The 22,048-nt window shown below is 39.6% G+C and overlaps 1 protein-coding gene and 1 long non-coding RNA gene across 2 annotated transcripts in view; one reads left to right on the top strand and one right to left on the bottom strand.

The window, feature by feature from the left end:
* The window catches only part of TIAL1 (TIA1 cytotoxic granule associated RNA binding protein like 1), a 264,354-nt gene that overhangs the window by 84,903 nt on the left and 157,403 nt on the right, over window positions 1–22,048 (top strand). The gene's annotated exons all lie outside the window — the stretch shown is intronic.
* The window catches only part of LOC140254396 (uncharacterized), a 79,304-nt gene that overhangs the window by 56,840 nt on the left and 416 nt on the right, over window positions 1–22,048 (bottom strand). The gene's annotated exons all lie outside the window — the stretch shown is intronic.

The raw sequence follows: 22,048 nt of genomic DNA, 5'->3' as shown, positions 1-22,048 counted from the left end.
AAAGACCTTCCTAAACTAGGCAATGCACCTTCTTGTGTAAAGGTGCCCTCCTGCCTGCCCAGTAACTGACTGTGGGTAAGTTAAGCATCACATTTCACTCAGGAACAGAAAGCTGATACGAAGCTGCTATTGAGCCAAGTCTTGACCTACACAATGTTTTAACAGTGCAGTGATTCCAGATTCTCTTCAGCTTCACCCATTGGCTCGGCTCCCAGACCAGAGCCAGTATTTTTTTCCTTCAACCAATCCTTTCATCATCTTTGGAAGAGAAGAAACTTTGTGTGATGTCAATTAACTATAAGGCTGGCCAGTTCCTTGAGTAGGCCCCTAACCCTGCTGCGAATATGAGCAGTAAATGCTCAAGAAACTGTCAGATGTTGTTTCTAACGCCTCGGGGAGTTAGAAATTACCATCATATAAAAGCTGATAGATGCCTCTGCAGGAGTTACCTATCATGAAGCCCACATTAAACCCTCATTTATATCCTTAACACTAGATGCCTTGCTGATTTGAATGTCCTTAAATGAAGGATTAATTGCCTCTCCCCCTTGAATATCTGACTTTGTGCCATCAATCTGATTACATCAGATTCCCTGGTCTACAGCACAAAACTTCATTACAGCCCAGACCCCGCATGCAACTCTATTATGGTAAAAGCAATGCCAACTGTGTTTTCTATGAAGCACCATTATTCAAGGTGATTACAGCTCTCAGACTTCATTCTTCATCTTTGCTTACCACTGAGGTTTACATTCTGGCTACAAAGTTCATGTCTGTCAGGACAGAAAATGGGAGCAGCAGGCAGCCTCACACACAATGAAGCTGAAAGCAAGTTGCTTCAAAGGGCTCTTCTTTCTTTATACCTGGTGGATGGTCACTCACTAATTATGGAAACTGGGCTGTTCCTCAGATTGTAACACCAAACTACAGTGTTCTGCAAGAGATGTACTTTAAAGGACGAGCAACTGCATGATCTGCTAAACTGTTTAGGAGAGAATCTGTTAAATATAGTAATTCTAGTACATTTAGCTAGCCAGAAATTTAGGTCAGCACTATCTGGCAGACTGCATAATGAACTCCTCTTTATTCTTCTATGGAGATACAGTAGTGAACAGCATGGAGTTTCAACAGTAAAGCCTAGTATTATTTGCTCTATTTAGAGAGCAACAACTCTGTTGTAGGAGAAGCACTCAGATAATGTCCATTGCTAAACATTCTGCTTAAAGAGTTTTTGGAAATCACTGGACAGTGTTAGTAAGTTCTATTATAAACCAGAGCTTGCTTTCCTCTCTACAGCAGAAAGGGGAGAGCTGGTACAGCAAAACACACTCACTCGTATGGACACACTTAAGAATTAGATCAGTTCAACAATACTTTTAGCCAACTGAAAGCAACAAGTTTGGTGAAAAGATTATATTGCAAAGTAACCCCACCGAAATGGCTTCGAACAAAGCTTCCCAAAAGGACTGGGTTTAGTGCAGGATCCTGCATTAACCTGGCCTTGGGTTTGAAAGCCCATAAAGATGTGAAGGGAAGAGGATGAAGGAAATAAAAAAGTTAAAAATCTCACTTCGGATGCACAAATTGTACAAATCTAAAGCAAATGCCCTGCCCCACAATTCCAAATAAGCAAGCAGAGTGCAGTGAAAGGACCTGATCAGCAGCAGAATGAGCTCAGCCCAGCTGAAAGCAGCTTCTCCCCGCAGCAGTGCCTCACTGCGCCCCGGGCAGCTCGCTGCTCAATCACTGCTCAGGCTCCCCGTGGGTGTTATCAAGAAGAATAGTGGGAACAATTGCTATGAACTGAATAGAGAGTGGCCAAAAGTATACTGCTGCTCCTTCCCAGGCTGTAAGGGTCAGCCAGTACAGTGAGGAGTGAGACACAAATGAAATATCCCCCTTCAATCACATCTTTCAACCTCTTCTGTCTCCTGAGATAAAGCGCCTGGGTCAGTCCAGGCTTTCAAAGGCTGATTGCAATTATTTTCAGTTCTTTAGTAAAGATAAACAAAAGCCCATCAAAACATTGCAAAGAGAGGAGGCTGCTTTTAAAAACTGAACTTCTTTCTTCATCAGAGCAATAACAACACTGAAGAGACATTCTGATGTTAATCCCCCTTTTCCTCTCCAGAGCATTTTTTCAGTAGCAAGACTGAAAAAGGGCTGAACATGATAAAAAACATGAAGTAAAGGCAAGGATATCACGTCCTTTCTAGAAATTTTAGAACTAAGTTTTTTTTATAAGTTCCATAATGAGTATTTGCAATTTTTTCCCCCACTTTTCTTTAATGCAAATGCATTTCAAAAATGAAAGTGAGCTGGTATCGGCAGTTTTAAGAACTGAGACTACATTTAATGCACACACACCCCTTACCCACATCTTCACTGAATATTGTTGAAAATACTCAGTATTTAAGAAAAGAAAAGCAAATATTAAGATTAATATTAATTAAATATTAAGAAAAGCATTCTGCTTTTCCAGGCATTTTCAGAAACGTGCCCTCAGGTTCCAACACTGGTTTGACTCTCTTTTTGCAAATACAGGGTTACAAAGTGTTTTACATTTACACCCCTAATGCAAATCCTAATGAATTTGTCATCCACAAAAAATAGCCAACTGAAAAATGCCCATCAAGTCCCTGAAATAACAACATGCCATGTCATCATATGAAGACAAAAATATCCTGCTTTGAAATGAGTTGTTGCTTAGGAGAGCACTGCAGGAGCTGCATACATAAGAGGCTGATGAGCACCTGTGAGTGTCACTTGCAGCTGGAGTTCCCAAGCATGAGAAGAAGTCTTCTCTTTCCAAGAAAGGTAATCTCAAAGATGATTACATCTTTTTGCATGGCCCTATTACAAGTCAACTGTTACACCTGCATGACATAAAAGGAAGGAAACACATGGAAAGGCTTCTGTACAAGCAACAGCCAGGGAGGCCAGGGCTCTTCAGCCTGGAGCAGAAATGCTTAGAGGAGGTACAGGAAAATGATGCAAAATCTGGTGTTTCGTGGAGACAGAAAACAGGATTTGTTTGCACACAACTCCTCCAGTATAAGAGCTGGGGCAGGAGGTGATGCTGGCAGCTTCCAAACAAATTAAGAGGTAGTTCTTGATTTAAAAAAATTGCATCTTGTCTAGCCATTGCCATGCTTCAGGAGCTTGTACGTGTTACAGGTTGCATGTTGACTCAAGGGAAAGCTGGACACATCCATGGGAGCACATCAGCTGAGGATGACTAAACATGCAGAAAATTGTCTGCCTTGGGGGGCCCTCAGCTGCCAAGTCCTAAAACTCAGAGCCAGTTGGAGCACTGCATACATGCCCTGCTCTCCTCAGGGCACGCTTATGTGGCAGATGCACAGCCATCATGCCTAATAGACCACTTGAATACTTCTATTTTCTCTCCCAGATACCTGCGGAGATGATTAATGCTACTAGACTGCACACCCTTCCTATTTTCCTGCAGCTTGGCAGCTGAGCTTTTTAAGCATCCAAGTTTCTGGACTTCCACCAGTTTTCAGGCTTTTGCATTACTGCGTTAGCACTAAAATACAGCAGGAACATGAGTTCAAGTACTTCTGAAGACCACATCCTGCCAAATCCTGACAAGAAACAATCTTAATGGCTGTTGTCATGTTTTTATCACAGTACTTGATCTATAGAGCTTTTAAAAGTAATTAGCTTTAAGTTATTACTTACAGTCACCACTGTAAATTATGATTTAGATAACTGTATGGGATAATACTTTCTCTCAAAACATCTGTCTTTCCCAAAACCATTCATCTTCCTCCCTTAGGGAACCTGAAATGATTTGAAATGGCTTTGCTTTATTTCTATTAATACAGGTAGCTAGACGTTATGTAACAGAAGACCTACACTTTCTCCTGGCTGACTAACCAATATCTTCATTTATCATCTCATTTAAGTTTACTCTGCTTCAGAGAAAACTTCAGTCTTGGAGAATTGCTGCCCTTAGGCACACTAGATCTGCACAGCTATGAAAACAGACGCAGCCAGCCATAATACTCAGCAAAAACAAAACAAAATCTTAAGCCCAAGTTCAAAGCAACAAAAGAACATGCAACCACCTCCTCCATCAGCCACCTTCTCAGTTGCAGTAGCACAGTAGACCTGGACTTCAAACTATGACCATCCTTAGTCCAGGCAATAATTCTGTCATCCAGAGAGCTCTCAAAATGCTCAGTGCTAATCACCTGCAGTGAGCTTAAAGATTTAATGCTGAAAACTTATTTATAATGCTTAATGAAGCAAGCCAGATGTTCTAGGGCACTTTGTGTAATCAAGCTTTAGCTCTTTTTGCAGCAAATTTGGATGGAACAAGGATTCAACAGTTAGAAATTTAAATTATGATAGGAAAAAAAAAATTGAAGCAGTGAAAAAGTGCTAAAACCCAAGAAATTAACCAAGTCATCGTTGCAGCAATTATAAATTTAACACATTAATTTTGCATCCAGTTACTTCGCCAGCAAACATGGCCACTGGGGCAAGCTCTAGGAAAGCAGTCACAAGCTATTTTATTGGGTCTTTCACCCCCCTCCACCCTCCCTCCCGCAGTATCAGCCCCAAAGCTAACTGCCATGAGATGTTATTAAAAAGCATAAATAACCATTTCATTTTTTAATCTACCTACAAGATTTTCATAGCTGCACACAACAAGCAATCACCTGTTTACTAACACTTGAAATGTCATCGTGTTTCATCATAGGCAATACAGGGAAGGAGAGATTTGAAGGGAGATCTTAAACAGCACAGTAAGCTAAGTGCGCATTCATACAAGGACTCTGAAAAATGATGAAGCCTGGGAAATATATATAAAGATATTTGCCTGAGCTTGTGTGGTGTAGATAATTGAAGATGAAATTACAGACCAGATTAAAAAAAAAAATCTTGTGATACTCATGGAAAGTCTGTTTAAAATGATTTAAGCAAGATAAGCAGTATAAGTCACAGCAGCTGAGTCCTTACCTACTGAAATTATTTTAAATAACTTGCTCATTACTGCCATAGATGCATATTAAAATGTTTTTACTATATATCATTCACTACATAAAATCAGTGAAATTGATCCACTTTGCAGCACAAATATGAAGAGCAACACCCTAAGAAGGCCAGTAAGAATTATCACAGCTCAGCTGACCACCAGCCCAGGTTCATGGTAGCACATTACCTCCGTTTTATGCTTGTTACTGGCTTCATCATGACTGCAAGCTTTGGAAAGCATTAACAATTATGTCACAATTTAATACACTATATGAAAAACTGTATAATATTAATGCACACTTCTGCATCAAACCATCTTGTTCTCTGTATTTCCTATTCACATACAAAAAGAGCTTCCTTCTGAAAAGCCACGCTAACATGTTTTGTTACTAAATCCATTTAATGCATTCCTGGAAGTGACACCAAGAAAAACTGAGGAACTACTATACAAGTCATAGAAAAAAATGGCAATTATCCTTGTCTGACTCCAGCTGTAGAATATCTTTCTTCCTCTGATCCCAGAAAAGATTCTCTTTGTGGGTATATTTACTTCATTGTAGAATATTACTACCACAGCCCTTTGCAAAATCAGAAGCCATGAGCAGACAGGTTGAATCATGAATCCTGGTAACCATCCTTGTGTGCTCTTCTGTACATTTTATAAGCATACACAACCCACCTGGCAGAACTCAACTATATCCAATAAACCAGATATAAGTATCGCCAAGGAGTGAATTCAAGTTCAATATAGCAGTAGATATTGACAAATTCAAGCTTGGTCTTGCCAGTACTTTTCTACATCTCGCAACTGAGGGAGCAAAGTGCAGCACTTCCTTTTAGTCTCTGACAGGAGATAACTGCTTCATTAATTAATTTATTTTTTACACCACACATAATGGGATCAGTCTCATCATCAGCCTTTAAATACTGGAATGCTAAGCAGAACTAGGAATGAATAAAGGAAGCAATCTCTCCATGCACATGGTGGGCTTACAGTTGTGGAACATCTTTCTCTTCGTTAATAATTAAGTCTTGTTCAGCCGAGTTTAGACTATTGAGATGTTTGACATTCAAGCTCCATGAACACTATTGCATGGCAATTACCCAGAACAAGCATCCTGAATGGTACTACTCACATAATGCCAAGCTGAGAGAAGACACAATATAAGGGAAAGCTGTTAAGAGTCATGTGTTAGTAATGACAAGTTTTAGCATCTCCGAAGTTACAAAGGAGAGCAGCAGAGCACATGGCTTAACCATGGCACCAGAACAAAACAGACTGATTTTGGCTAGCATCTGCAAAACACAGATTTCAAGAAGGTAACACTTCAGGCAGGCTTAGAGAGATGCAAAAACCCAGAACCCAAGTGGATAACTTGTAATCAGCACAGAAATCAAGGAACTTACAGACTGCATCCTGAAGACACAAGACAAGTAAATTTAAATCCCAGGCACAGAAGGTAAGGCAGATGACAGATCATCCTAACAAATGCTTCATTACTACATGCAACAGACTGAAATATATTTAGATATATTGTCAGTCACTGTCAAACAAGTTTGCCATGCTGGAAGGCCTGGAGTTTCATTGAACAGTGGTGAAAAAAAAACAACAAAACACACTTATCCTTCACACAAAACACATTAAAGTGATCAAAGTAAAGCTTCTATAAAATATCAACCAAAGGTTTAAGATGCATTTTGAGGAATCAGCCAAAGAAATCCTCAGATGTAAGCACATATCAGTTAAGTTACAGTAACAGCTGTGTGTTTGTGTATTAGAAAGCAAGAGCTACTGTACTTGTTATAATGTACATTACAACACTGGGACATCAGCCATCAGCCTGGAGAAAACAATTTGGGGTATCTATCTTCCACGGATGCCTATCTGTATTCCAGCAGGAATACCTGAAAGCATCACTTTAGTTTTACTAGATTTTTTCAGTTCTGACTTGATTAGTACAATATCAAGCACTCACACTTCCTCTTCATAGAGAAAGAAGAAACAAAAGATGTGGACAGAAATATTTTGCCCAAGAGATTTTTAACAAAGCCTTTGATTCCTGGTCAAAAGAAAAGAGAAAAAAACAAACTGAAAACAATTTTCACATACAAAAAGCCACCAACACACTCTTTTCATGCAGTCCACATCAGCTGGAAAAGCCAAGAGAATTCCCATGGAGTTTAGTAGTCTATTCAAAGAGTAGTACTAAACTTTGTTCTATCTTTCTCAAGTGATCACAAAAGGTCCTTTGCATAACTGCTTCCTTTTCTCCCCTAGGAAATCAGTAGGAGATGCGTAAGGAGATGCAGTTTGCTCACACATCTACCCTCCGAAGCACTTCTATAACCTCTCTAAACTGTGCTCCCCTACCAGTAGCTATTCAAAACAACCAGAGACAGGCAGGACTCAGTCCCATAAAGACTGGTGGGTACCTCATAATCTTGCCATCTCTGGTGAAGAACAGTTAACATGCTCTCCCTGTGCTTATTCTCTCAATTCTTTTTGCAAAGAAGAATGATATATATATATGCTTCATCTTCCCCAGATCTGATACACAGGTCTCAGATCTCCAAGACAGCAAGACTTCAAAACAAACACAGAAAGGATGTGCTTAATGGTCTGATAAGAGTAATTAAGTGACTTCTTCCTTTTTAGATCTGGCATTTTATCAGCTGAGTCAGTTAATACCATATTAAGGGGAAAAAAAAGATCTAGAAGTTCCCTGCTGTTAAATTCCTACTCTGCAGACTCACTGCATTCCATGTAACCAGGAACAAAGCTCCACAGTACAGAGGACCCAATTTCACAGAAGCATTATCCTCAGAAGTTATTAGAGACATCTCATGGGAACTGAGTGAATAAGAGCTCTTGCTGCACATGTTCTGATACCTCTGGTTAAGAGTTATAAAGCAGTTATGTTGAAGGGTAAAGCCTAATGGGACAATAAAGCAAAACAAATCCATTACCACCAGAAAGAAGCCTCTAACTTCTCCCAGGTTTTCCTTCAATTCTGAAAAATAGCTGGTAAACAAGAAAACATCTGAACTGTTATTGTCCTTGAGAACCATGGGATTTACAGTCATTTTCATCCTCAAAGCACTTCATGCACATTGAAGTAGTTAATCTTCACAGATCTCTTGTGAGCAGAGATCATTACAGTCATCCACTTCTCCCCCTAAGAGTGTAAGGAGGGGTTTTTTCAGGTCTACATGCAGACTGACTCTGTGCTGACCTCATCTATAGCTGCAAAGGTGCAACACAGCAGCGTGACAGTGTCACACCACAGCCATGCAACAAAGTACCTTCATTAGGATGACACATGGATCTAACTGCCCAGGAAAGATGTTACTGCCGCTTGAGCTGGCTCAGCCACCTCAATGTAAAAGTTTAAGTTAAAGATTTGTATTTGTAAGGCAGTCAACAAGTTGACTTCTATAACAACAAGTTGACTTTCTTCTATAATCTCACATATGGTTATGCATTCATTACAAATGTTAAATGTGAAAGAGTCAGTGGGCTGCAGTAGATCTTCTGAATCCACTCTTATTTTCATGCTTGATGGGCAGGAAAAGTTTTGCAGGAGACAACATGCCAGGTGGGTATCATCCTTTCCTGAAGTTCCATACGCCTGTTTTAGCTTTACTGCCTTTCAGTGGCACAAATAAAGCCATGAAACGCTAACATCAAATTCTGTACATGATGATTGAAACTGAAAGTGTTTGAGTGACAGCATGATAAAGGGTATGTAAGATATGATACAAGAGGAAAACATTGATATTGGTTACGTTAACAGCTTTCTGCTCTGATTTCTGTTTCACACTTCTGCTGGATCCAGGTTCACAATGGAATTAGATCTTTAATAACACATCAGTGAAGGAAGGCTTTTCTCATTAAACTGGCAATAAGCTATTCTGTTGTCCACCGACTTTCTGCATGTCCTATATTTTGTCAGTAACTCCAAGGTCTTATCTGTGACACCAAAGCTGCCTGTTCAAGGCTGATAAGAAATTCACTTTACCACAGGAGAAAGAATTTAAAAAGGAAAGAGATAAAACCTGTGGTTTTCTATTTTTTCTCCAATTGGAGAGTATTAAATTATGAAGAAAAAAAAAAAAAGTCTTTTGTCAACATCAACAATTGCCTTAAAACATGCCTTCCCACCTTCCCACTAAGGGCCAACAAAAAAGCATGAAAAATATTAGTTCTCATTTCTTAACCACTTCAACAGAACAACACCAAACTACAGCTCTAATTCCTCAGCCACCATTAAACCTACTTTTACCCTTTCCTTGTTAGACTCTCCCACTTCAGCCTTGGATCAGTACAGCGCATATCAGGAAGGCATACACCAAAATGGAAAGCAGTTTATTTTGGTTTGGACTGTAATACCTGCAGTGATTAATGCCTTACTGTGATTGTTCAGACTTGCACTGTGAAACCAACAGAGCTAAACTTGTAATTATACATAGGTTTATCTAAAATAAAACTCCTCCTCTGGTCTCCCCATACGACCCAATTTGTTTCCCTTGCAGCTTCTGTTTCCTGCCGAAATATCCATATTAATCATTTTCCTTCAAATAAATTCAAAAATACTATGAACACCACAAGGCAAAGCCTGAGAAATGTTCCTGCTGGCATCTCATTCTCAAGATGGATTTAACAAATCTCAACATAAAATAGTGAATCTGTTTTGCTAAGCTTCGCATAACAGACTGCAGAAAATATAAAACAAAACAGCATAACTGCAAATACTTACAAATATATTACTCGTCAAAATAGAGCGCAGCTCTCAGTCTTATCTACATTCATTAAAGCCTCCCAATTGATGTCAACTGGAGAAGTTAAACTAGCATGAGCTTAAAAATGAAATCAGCTGTGTCTGTGGCCCTTTATGACACACAAGGAATAGTTATTTCAGCAAGCATATCCTTAAGAATATTCTTTTGTTGGAAAGATTTTACTAAGGTGAAGTATGCCTTAAATTAGTATGGATTTTTGCCTCCCAACCACATCTGCTTACAACAGAATGAAATTATGAAGTTAATCTCATTACTTACCAATAAAAGCACTATTAATAGAAAAACAAGCAGGCAGAGGGGCGTGTGCATCATTTTTAACCACGCATAACTGAAAAGGAAGCTTTTCTTTTCCCCCCTTATTGGGTCGCTTGCTTTCAAAAGCCCAAGCAGTCATGACTACTCTGCCCTCTAGAAAACACAGATCCCCAAGGATGGATGACAATGAGTATCTAAGCACGCGTGCTGAGCAGTAGCATTATCCACGTGTCACAAGGAATGAATTGAAGGGATATCAAAATTAGCTTCTTACCTATGGGTCAGGTTAGGGCACTTTGAGAGCACAATCTGGCAAGTAAACACTTGCTGCTCGGTGGAGAGACAGAGACTTCCTGGCTCCCATGCAGCCCATCTGGCATTTTCCACAAGCATCTAATTCACTTATCCAACACAAACAAGTGAATAAGCCCTGTGTGTTTAATACTTCACAGAATTTCATTTTAAAGGGAACAGAAAAAATAGGAAGGAAGGAATCAGTCTATTTAGATAACAGACTGTGCACTGTTCTTAGCTAGGGCTAATTTCAAGTGCTGATATTATTTGAAAGTTTGCTGATGGGCAGTGGAGGAGACAGCAACTTACACTAATTGAAACTACATGAATTAATATGGGTATTTTATCTTCATAAAATAGAAAAGAAGCATAATGTTTTCTTCAAATGAACACTTAAGTCCTTAAGTACTATCACCTGTGAAGAAATACATGTGCATCTTGGTCATCAAGCAATAATTCCTTTAAAAAAAAGAAGAAAAACTAGATTATTTTCACTTTTCCTTGAGCAATAAGCAAATGCAGCGTGAACTGAGCCCCAGAAAAAACATCCTGCAAATGTACGAGGTCATCTATTTGATGATATCTTCAGTTGTAAGTATACAACCACTCCAGATTGTGGTTTTGATTCCCTTTCTTATTCAGTGTTACAGAGAGATAATGGGTCATTAAAGGTCTGTTTACAGAGGCCACAATAGCTGTATTGCAAGATAAAGGAATAAAATATTTCAAGTCCTAATTTAAACCAGATTGCTGTATAAGAAGTCTACTCTTTTGAAAGAATGAGAAATTCAGCCTTGTGGCTTTAACAGAAGCTTGCAAATATGATTCCTAAGGTCTGCAGTGTAAAATAAGTATAAGGTCTTATGTATAAAAAAAATCACATTTTAAATCATGACATACTTAAAAGCAGGAAGTTATCATAAGCTCTGCAGGTGGCCTTAACTGCAGTTATAGGAGCAAAGCAAAGGAGAGCCTTTCCAGCCACCAGACATTCTGCAGGATGAGCTCATATCTGCAATTATGTCTTGAGAGCATGCTAGTTTATTGAGAGCACAGCAGAGCTCACACATCTGCTCACCTTTGGTGAAACAAGGCATGATGTTCATAGCTAAAGACATCCATCACTTGGCCTTAGTGGAGAGTTTGTGGGTCCCTCCAGGATCAGGTCATCTTTCAGGGTGATCAGTTCTTCAGCAAACATACCATAAGCACTCCAGAGCCTCTCATCAGGACTCAGAGCTAAGAGATACGTAATGTAAAGCCATATATTTCTAAAGTCGAGTAATCTTTCTCTAAATCAAAACCTGTGCTGTTTTACCTGGAAGATGCTCCACACTGTTTTGCACAAAGTAGTTTACTTTGTTCCTCAGTTTAGCAGCTGAGGAAAATAATTTTATTCCAACTATTTGTGCTATTCCACCTAGACAAACAACATCGTGAAAGAGTGGGTAAAAGCAAATTATTTTACTCTTAAAAGTGCAATCAAAAGTTGCAGCCTCATCATGCAGGAAAAAAAAAAAAAAATCAAAATATGAAAGCCACAAAATAAAATGCCACAAAACCAGCAAACATAAGCAAAAAAAAAGTATATACTGAGCTTCTGCAGAAACGACTGCTTTGGCTCACATTAGCAATATCTTTACCATCCACTGTGCAACTGTCAGTTTAATTGCTGTAGCTTGCAAGTCTGAGGCAGTTTCATAGGTACCAGAAAGCATTCCCTCAGCTTCATTACTGAAATAGTGCTTTAGAGCTTATTTATCTGTACCGCTACATCATTTCCCTATATCATTTGATCCACATGGTGTTAAAGTCATCATTATTAGGTGTTAAACTGCCAATGAAATGTATTCAGAATCTTACCTCTCCTCACTGTATGTTATTTACAACACGGCACACAGTCGAATTTCAGTCACTTTAACAAGTATGTTGTTTACTAACAGTTTAAAAAAGGAAAAGGCTATAATTGAATTCAAGGTCAACAAAAATCAGATTAGTCTTTCTGATCACCTCAAGGCTCCATCTTCCATTCCAGGCTGCTCTCTTTACACAAGTTTTCCTTTTGCAAGCTGGCAGACTACTGCTTTGCCCTCCTGACATCCAAGGCCTAAGAGAATACATGCTGAACACACTCCAGGTGTTATTTGCACAGCAGGTTTTATAAGGTTGATAGCTCAGAGCTGAGCAGATGACACGTTAAAGCACAAGGCACTGACAGCCCTCCTGCTTTGCTGATAACCACAGCCAGGTCATGGCTGAGTCCCAGCAATCCTGCAGCCTGTGGCAAGAGGCCAGGCAGGTTGACAGGGTCAGATTTGCACCCCGTATGTCAGGCCACCTGTGAAATTGACTCTTAGCACAAATATTTTCTCTTTTCCTTTTAGATTCTGACTTCCAAAAGAGCTTTAAGGAGCTGCAGCTCTAAAGCTCTATCAGATGCCACAGCCAGTCGGGCAGCCCTGTCTGCTACAAGTCCTGAGAAATCCCAGGCTGAATTTCATTTTACTTTGTCTCTATGTCTCCACTTCGTACAGCAGAACTGAGCCATCCTCTGCTGGGCTCTGACCTCACGCAGCCTCCTGCATGGGGCTGGTGGAAAGGCATGGTGAAAACAGCCCAACATGAAACATGTAGGGTCTGCAGCTGTGGATGCATGGCAGTGCTTGGAATGCACTCATACACATGGCAATGCATGGAAATGCCTAGTCTGCACCACGTGCTTCCCTTTAAATAAGACTCAAAGTGTAATAAGGGACCACACATGGCAATACTGCTCATCACTCTGACACTGGCACATCCCAGCCCCTCTGAAGTTGTTCTGTTTTCCACCCCCTCACACACACAGCCTAAAGTACAGTTTAGCTGTCATGACTCTAAATCTAAAGTCCTTTGGGGCAGATATTTTTCTTAATGCCCATTTGCACTGGCAGAGATCTCAGCCAAGTCCTCCTGAGCCATAACTTATAACTTCAACTGCATTTTTTTTCCTGCTTGAATCATTGTATTTTCTCCTCAGACAAAAAAAAAAAATGTTCCAGAACGAGTCTGGAAATCTACATATTACTTTCTTACAAACACATTTATACTTCCATTCCTTCCCTCTTGCAGTAGTTGTATAAGGAAAAAAAACCACAAAGAATCTTTCATAATAAAATTTGATGTAGACACGCCAAGGGTATGAAATTGAAAGGACTCAGCTAAGGGAAAAGCTGTCATCAATCACAGCAAGCTGCTCCCCCGACAGCCGTCAGAAAGAGGTAGAAAGATTCAGTAATGCAATCACACTGAAAAACCAGGAAAACATTATGATTCCAGTCACTACATGCTTAGTGTTATAACACACCTGCATATCAAATTTGAGTGACACATACAGAAGGAAATTACACTGAAGTCAACAGTCTGCAGATGCTTACCTTAAAGAACTCTTGCTCTTAGTTCTGTGCATCTGAAAACAGCAATCTATGCCCTTTCTCAACTCACCTTCCCCCCATAACCTCCCCTTTATGATACCAAAACAACACTTTCTCTCTAAGAAGGGATCTGCTTTTAGCAGAAGCCAAGCTTAAAAAAAAAACAACAACACGTTATAGGAAATTCTGCTTAATGGAGGAAGTGAATTTGCATTTTATGGCTGTTTATTATATGTTATCACAAATATACGATATGACCTTCTGAAGTAATAAAATTTGTGTTTTCATTTCATCATAAACTATTTAGCATGCTGCAGTTTGCTAAGGCAGGCCATCACTCTGAACTGAAGTAATAAACATTGGACTTATTTCCCTGAAGCATGCTGACTTCTGGCTGGCACTTTGAATAGCACAAACTAATTGCAATCACTCTCCAAACAAGACTTATGCAAGGGCAAATTACACCAAAGCATTCTGTTATCCTTGACAGAAGTACATCATTTTCCTTTAGCTGCCTTTAAATGAAATCAGTTGAGTTTCAACTCATTACTCAAGTACAACCTTTACAATAACACATTTCTGTTTCAAAGAATACAAAATAGAATTATGACTGCTTTGTAATTCCACATGAGCTGATCCAAAGTCAGAAAACCCTAAGCTGAGGGTGCAGTGACCAGGAACAAGTGCCCAGCTCTGAGATAAAGTAACTATTGGATGCTCCCTGTAACTTTCCAATCCCAGGACTTGAGTTTGTGATATTATAATATACTACACCAAATCTTTCTTGGAAAATTATCTGCAACAGGTTGAGTACACAAAACCTAGAGAGATCCTCACAAAGGTTACTGCCTCTCTGGCAATTATAGATGTCATTTAATAAAGAACAAATCATTTCTCAAAGTTACATTTAGTTTCAATATAACATACTTTCAGTTCAGGATAGGACTGCCACTATCAAAAATAGCAAACAATGCCTTTGTGGCATCACGAGGAAATCAGAATCTGGATTCAGAACGCTTGTCCATATAGAATACCACCATATACAGTGTACTATTGAGTCATCAACTGCACAAACATAGGCACCTAATCGCACCACTGGTTAACTAGAGTGCACACTATCAATCTTATGCTAATTTCTATTGGTTTTATGCCCACTGACAAAAGCTTCTGACATGGTATAAAGCCTTCCTGCTGCAAATCTAATCCATGAATGCTTCTTTAAACAACATTTCAACCTTCGTAGAGATTTCTCTCTGATCAAAGCTTTGTGCCATACAGTCACAGCATTCTTGATCCTCCATCACTGAGCCAAAAGCCAGGTTTATCGTATCATCAAACCACTGCTCAACCGGCTGCTAAGCCTTCCCTCTGTACAGTCATCTAAGAAAACATGGTTTGAGTTCCAATTTCTGCCTCTCTGATCCCTGTTTTGTCTAGAAATCAATTTTCAGCAGTAAAAATGCTCTCATCTCAGAGGTGAGCTGCTTAAATAAGGCAGTAGGTAAATCTATAATACTTTTCAGACATTTTGTTGCATTTTTTCCCCCAAACCAGGAACATACAATTGTAAAATAGGGATTGAAAGCAATGCTGATTGTTTTGGTTCAGGACTTGCTTATACATATGAATACCCCAGAGCTCTGATGGATTAGAGTGGGTGTCAAGAGGAGACTGAGTAGTTTTATTCCTGCAATCCACATTCACTCTTTAGTTAAATTTATGTTGGAAATATTCCTGTTACATTCCCCAGTCTCTTCACTAATACTGGAAAAAGAGTTTCTCTGTGGTCTAGACTCTGTGTACTACAACTCTTGCTTTATTTAAAGGCAAAGATACACATAGTTATGCTGTAAGGAGTTCAGTTCACTGAACTGGACAGCTTTCTAATCCAATCAGTCATCACAACTTTGCCATCTCCCACCCTCGAATGCTTTTACCTTCCCAACGCAGCTGGACCAAAATCTTGTGTTTCTCAGTGCATGCAGGGCTCTGTGAATCCCAGGCTGCACTGCCTAGGCTCTTTTCCCATCATTTTGGGCTCAATTGCATCTGTTGCATAAATGAATTCCTTACTCAGTCTCTCCATAGTCTGATGAAGCTATCCAGTAGAATACTGACTTTCTTAGTACCCAAGCCAATACAATCAAATCAGAGTGAGTTAAGACTAGAAACGTGCCGGTATCTCACATGCAAGAAAAATAACAACCACAGACAGAGCTAATTAAACTACTACTACAGTCATATCTCCTAGCCTACCTGCTTAATTATCTTTTAAATGCTCAACCATCGCAACACTTCCAATGCTGAAGACCTCTCAATTCCTACTGACTTATAAGCTCACCTTCTCTCACCAGGCATGCTTTGCAGATCACTGAAGTGCTCCTCCAAGGCTGCAGCTGGAAGTTTGATAAATGACTCTGTGTCCAACGCCATGTCACAACGCACAGAGCAAATAAATGGTGTGCAATACTATGTCACAGCACAAGGAACAAATGAGGCAACCATACAAGTAAACACATTAAGAGTCTATAAATGCCTCTGAAGCACACCTACAAAAAAGTCATCTGACTGAATTTACAGAATTCCTTTGTTTCTCTGAGAAAGTATTATAGACCTGTACAAATTTTAGTAAGCCATTTATAGCTGTAGGAAAAAAAATCAAGTCATCTGCTAGCAGCTATTCTGTGTATCTCTGTATATGGATGTCTTAAACTCAGACTGCACTTTAAATGGTGGGAGCCAGTCTGTGGTACAAAAAAAGTCCATCAGACTTAGCAGAGAGATGAGTCCTTTGCAACTATGATGGTATTTGGTTGCCGTTTTAAGTCAGTTGGAAGAGGATGATTGAAGTTTCAAGTATCATATGGACAAGTTAACAACCATGCCCGGTGGACTATCCCAGCAAGAGGATGAGGACAAAATGAGGATCAGAGAAATATCACGAGTAAAGCCACACTGTGGCAGCCACAAGAGATCAGAAGCACTGATATGTGGGAACTCCTTCTCTTCTACAGATGTTATAGTCCCAAGCTATAGCTCTTCCTTTGCTACCAGATGGGAGCAGCAGCACAGAGCTCCTTCTGCAGAAAATGAGGACCTATTCCTGCCATCTGAAAGCAGAGAAGATGCAGTGAAGCATCTTAATTGCATCATTCCCCACTTTGTTTTACTCGGAACCTAAACTGCACAATGTAGTAAATCTTGCTAGATCTTCATGTAAATTAAACCTTTGGAAGGGTCACATTGCCAACTAAGCACCTGTATAGACAAAGGAAGTCACTTAAACAACTATACATATATGCCATGGAGATTAGAGCAGTGTGTTTCTGCTTGTATGTATTTCAAAGATGTTTTGAAGCAAGGATCTACAGGGCAGCACAAACGCATTGCACACCAAAGACAGCTCAAAACTGTCAGCAATTATTTTTCTTCAATAGACATTATAATTTCCTGTGACACTAAAACCCCGTGAACATTATGTCTCCTAGCAGAGTGTAGTACATCTCATCTGTGAATTCCCCAAAGCATCAGCATAAATCTCTGTGCATGGTATTGCAATTACAGTGAGAAATAGTCTGAATGTGCAAGTCTACCTTCAACCATCTGGAGCACCTTCTTTATTAAATTTGTTTTCAATGTTTATGTAGTCTCCTGGTGATTAATTTAAGAGAAAGCTCATTTGTTTCATGTTCAGAAGCTTGTCATTCATCCACTTAATGACAATTTAAAAGATTAAAGGCAAAGTAATATCTAACAATATCCAGTGCACTAATACATAAAAATGCCAAATTGGTAGCATGATAAAGGAGAAAAAGCTTTTTGATCAGTGAATTTGATACAGAGAAAGGAGACAAAGTATTTTTCCCCTCCTTAACAAGGATTTTCAAATCAGATTTTAGAACCCAACAAGGTCACCCAGGTATGCAAAACTGCCATACCATTGAACTTTGTTCTACAGGTACAGTGAATATACTATCCCAAAGACAATACAAGTGTTTCCAACATGTATCACCAGAAGCACAAAGTATGTAAGTCCTTGAAGTCCACTTCACTCATTTACAGCAAACATTTTAAAGGCTGCAATTACCAATATCCCCAAACAAAGCATAGAGAAACCACACAGAACTACTAATTGTCCCATAGTCTATGGCTTGGTTATGAATGGCAGAGCATGGCTTGAATATTTTTAAGCCAGATATAGGTGTGGGGTTTTTTTGGTTGGTTTTGGTTAGAGGATCTTTTGTTTATTTTAATCCGTAAGTTTTCATTGCATTTAACCAAGGAAAGGATAATTATACCATAGCATGGATGTGCTGTTATAAAGTAATTTCTCCTTTTAATTTCAGTCAGTGATTTGAAACATTAATAGCCTTCATAGGGTATTTTTCTTCCCAGCTAATGTAAGCACAGATGGTAGTCTTATTTGCATAAGTATCTCTTTCCACCATTCTTTTCCAGGGACCAAGTCCCCTGAACTCATCAGGCTGTGCAACAGAACTGATCAGTCTGTAAAGCAAGAGCAATCATTTGGAATATAATCAAACCCAAGCCTTAACAATGAAATCCTGCCTGAACCAGGGCCATGACTGGTAAAGACAGTCATTTGGATAGCTGGCACTCTCATGAAGGATGAGATTCTTTGGAAGTGGTTTTCAATTCTCCAGGAGCCATTCACAAGCAGCAGAGAAATCCTGAAGTGCAGTTAATTGGCAGCAGTTATCCATCAGCCGCCATAAAAACCTACGATCACAGGGACTAGATTCATTATGGCCTCATTTCATACACAAATCACCCCACATTTTTCAGAATTTAGGTTATGTATTTTGCCATTACATCACGGCAATAACATCATGCCATAATAATCATTTCCTTTTCCTAGAAGAATACTCACTGATTACAACAAGCATCTCAAAATCTGGTTCTTTTTAACAGTAATACAGTTTGTGGAAAGCAATTTTGATAGCAAGTTGTCTTATCTTTCACTAGGAATTCACAAACACCAAACATGGCTAAACAGATTTCAATAAGTCTTTTAAAAAAAATAAATCTATCTCAGAATATATAGAGACATAATTATAACAATCTACTAATTCCACAGTTGTTCTTGTAACGTGTCCCCTAGGAAGACAGAACAGCTGTAAGAAGCACATTTGTTTTGCTTTCCAGCACAGGAGACTGCAGGGAATTAATTGGAAATGCCTTTAGAATTCCAAAGCTGAATTCTCCATAAACCTACATATACATTACCTAGCAAAGGCAGAACATCCACTGAGGTCAGAAGAAGGTCGGTTGGAGGCTCTCTCTTTTTGTCCTGTTTGTTGCCTGGGAGAAGAGGCCAAACCCCTCCTCATCACAACCTCCCTTCAGGAAGTTGTTGTTATTATAGTCTTTTGATCTCTTGCAGTTTCCATGAAAATAAATAGGAGGCATCACTTTCGGAGCAACCTACAAGCAGCCTAAGACATTTGCTCTTCACTCAGTGCCACCTATGCCTTAAAGGGATGCCTAAATAAATATTCCAGAACGAACATATTACAGCCCTCAACTCTTACTTACTATTTGGGACTATGTAGACCATGTATGCTATTTATAGTCTTTTTTAATGGGTCTGTGTCTTTTTGATGTAATACACTGAGACTAAAATAGCACCCCAACTGGCTTCATTTGAATTTAACATTATGAAATATGCCTTAATACATATTGATTTTGTTAACATTGTGTCAAACATGGCAGCTAAAAATAACAATAATAAATAGGAAGCCATCCAAGCATTCCTACACGACCAGAATACAATCTAAAGTACATCCCTGAAAATTATTTTCATGTAGGGCTGAATCACAGGCAAGATTCATAATAACTCCAGGAGTTATTAAATGTTAAATCTCTGTGAAGTCTGCCTTGCCAAAAACATACTCTAAACCTCTAACTTGAAAGAGCAAAACATCACACACACACACACCAAGGAGATGAGGGAATTCAGAGTTTTTCCATGACTAGAGTTTTCTTAAGAAGTAGATGGTAAATTCATAACAAAAATACATTAAACGGTGAATAAAGTATGAAATGTGTGAAATTAAAGTGTTGATGCCACTGCCATGCTTTACTAAGCTATGAACAATGAAAGTTTTCTGCAGCATAAAATGGCTGATGAAATAGATAATGAACTCTCTGAACTCCAGCAGGCAATTAGAGCTGGAATGCAAACAGACTTACAGCCAAGGAGGGCCATCAGACCCACACACTCTGTACCTTCTAAGAACTTTGTTTCAGGCCATCTCTGACTAAAATCCTATTTCCTCCAGGTTGTCCTCAGCACCCTGAGGTGCTGTATTTAACTGCTGAATTACTGTATTTAACTGCTGAATACCTACAAGCTTAACCAGCAGAAATAGCCACCCACACCTCAAGTGGCATTCACAATCAAATATATTTCTAACTTAAAGCCACTGATTATCAAACCATGGCTATTTCCATGGCTATTCATTTAACCATTCACTGCCCAAGACATTGATGTACACACACCAAAGCTGACTAGGTTTAGGGTCTTCCACTGTAAAAACAACTTTGAATCTCCTCATGCATCTGAATGCAGATAAAGCAGTATTATTGTCATTATTATATCATCATTATTATTATATTATTATTAGCAGTATCATTATTAGTATGAGCATTTTTGTGTGCTCATACAAGCCAGTGCGCTCACACAGACAAAGTGAGTAAGTACAGACCCACTGAACCCCATTTTACAAGCCAGTCAGCACCTGTGGATTATCCCAATTTTATCAGCTGCTGTGGATTCGTGTGAACTTGAACAAGGCTCCGATAACATTAAACACTGTTACAGACAACACAATAAGGATTTACTCTATTTTCTCCCACAAGCATGACTCCAGAGCTCACCTCCCTGTGCTGCTCCTCCAGGGATGAAGCTGTGGAACAGCTGTGGTCCAGATGTGCCTGCAGTGAGCCTGCAGGAGCCAGGCTGCTTTCTGCCATGCTGTATCCCCCATAGCAGGGTTACAGCTGCTTTCTGCCATGCACCAATAGCTTTAGCTGGCCCAGAAAAGGGATAAAGGAAGTGACTGCAGATACTTCCCAATGACATGCTAATATACTTAGGGAAACAAGAAAATAAAGCAAATAAAGCAAAGACAGTATACAGCTCCCCAGAAGGAATCTCTGAACATAGGTTTAATAATCTGGGAATGACAGCTTGGACTAATGTAATTCTCTTTCTTCCAATATTCTTATTTTGGTGCCTATACACTACACCAAGGAGCACCCATTGCACTAAAACTCCTCAGGATTCTATTACTCCAGTTGTATCAGAGCAAGGAGCTCTGGTTTGCAGTGTTCCAGCACAGATGTAGTGCCGTTTTGTGCTAGATCCTCCTATTCAGATCATGAACAGCTTCCTTCCCAATTGCTGACAGACAGCCCAGAAATCTGCCCTACTCCTACTACAAATAGTAGCTTATCGTTCAAAAGGAGACAGTGCACACCTCAACAACGTTATTAGCACTGTATTAGTACAATCAGCATTAGAACCACTTTTCCTTCTCTGCTCTTTTCTTCGCCCTTAAGTTAACTCATTATGGCAAATACCAGAGCCCATTCATTCCCATTTTCACTAGCCTAATGTCCTGACTGCCCTCTGCATCTCTATAGCAACACCCCAGGGGCTACAGCATCATCCAGCCCACTTAAATTTCTCATGTGAGCACAAATACAGCAGAACAAGATGCACTTGTGATCCTTCGTAACAGCAGCAGGCTGCACAGATTGATATCGATCTGAATGCTCTTTCTACGTGAATGTCTGAAGCACAGCACCCTGCCTTTTAACCAACCACATCCAGCTGCACCTTCCAGAGGACAGAGCAGTTACTCAAAAGCTTCAGAACAGAAAAGAGCTCATCTGCAAGTACTATGCCACTCTTCGTATCATAATGTATCATAAAGCTACCTTATTTTTGTACACTAGATGTGTGTAGCATCTGCGTTTGCTCTTGGCTCAGCAGTGTTGAGTAGTATGGACAGCTGCCCTGAGCTGAGCAACATGTTTTAGAGCCATAGACCTCTCGATTTGCTGTGCTGAGGGCAAATAGCTCACTGGGAGGTCATGGAGCTTGCTAGACACAGGAAAGAGCCTAAAATGAAGTGTCCCTTGCTCACTACATTGCAGACATGCACAACAGGTGCTCAGGGAGGATTGCTCTTCAGGAGAAGAGCTGGAATGATTCATGTTACATGTGAACTAATCATGCAGTACAAATCTTGATCCTT

Source organism: Excalfactoria chinensis, chromosome 6 (genome assembly GCF_039878825.1).
Source record: "Excalfactoria chinensis isolate bCotChi1 chromosome 6, bCotChi1.hap2, whole genome shotgun sequence".
NCBI lineage: Eukaryota > Metazoa > Chordata > Aves > Galliformes > Phasianidae > Excalfactoria > Excalfactoria chinensis.
Note: the sequence above shows the minus strand (reverse complement) of the source record. Positions and strands in the feature narration are given on the sequence as shown.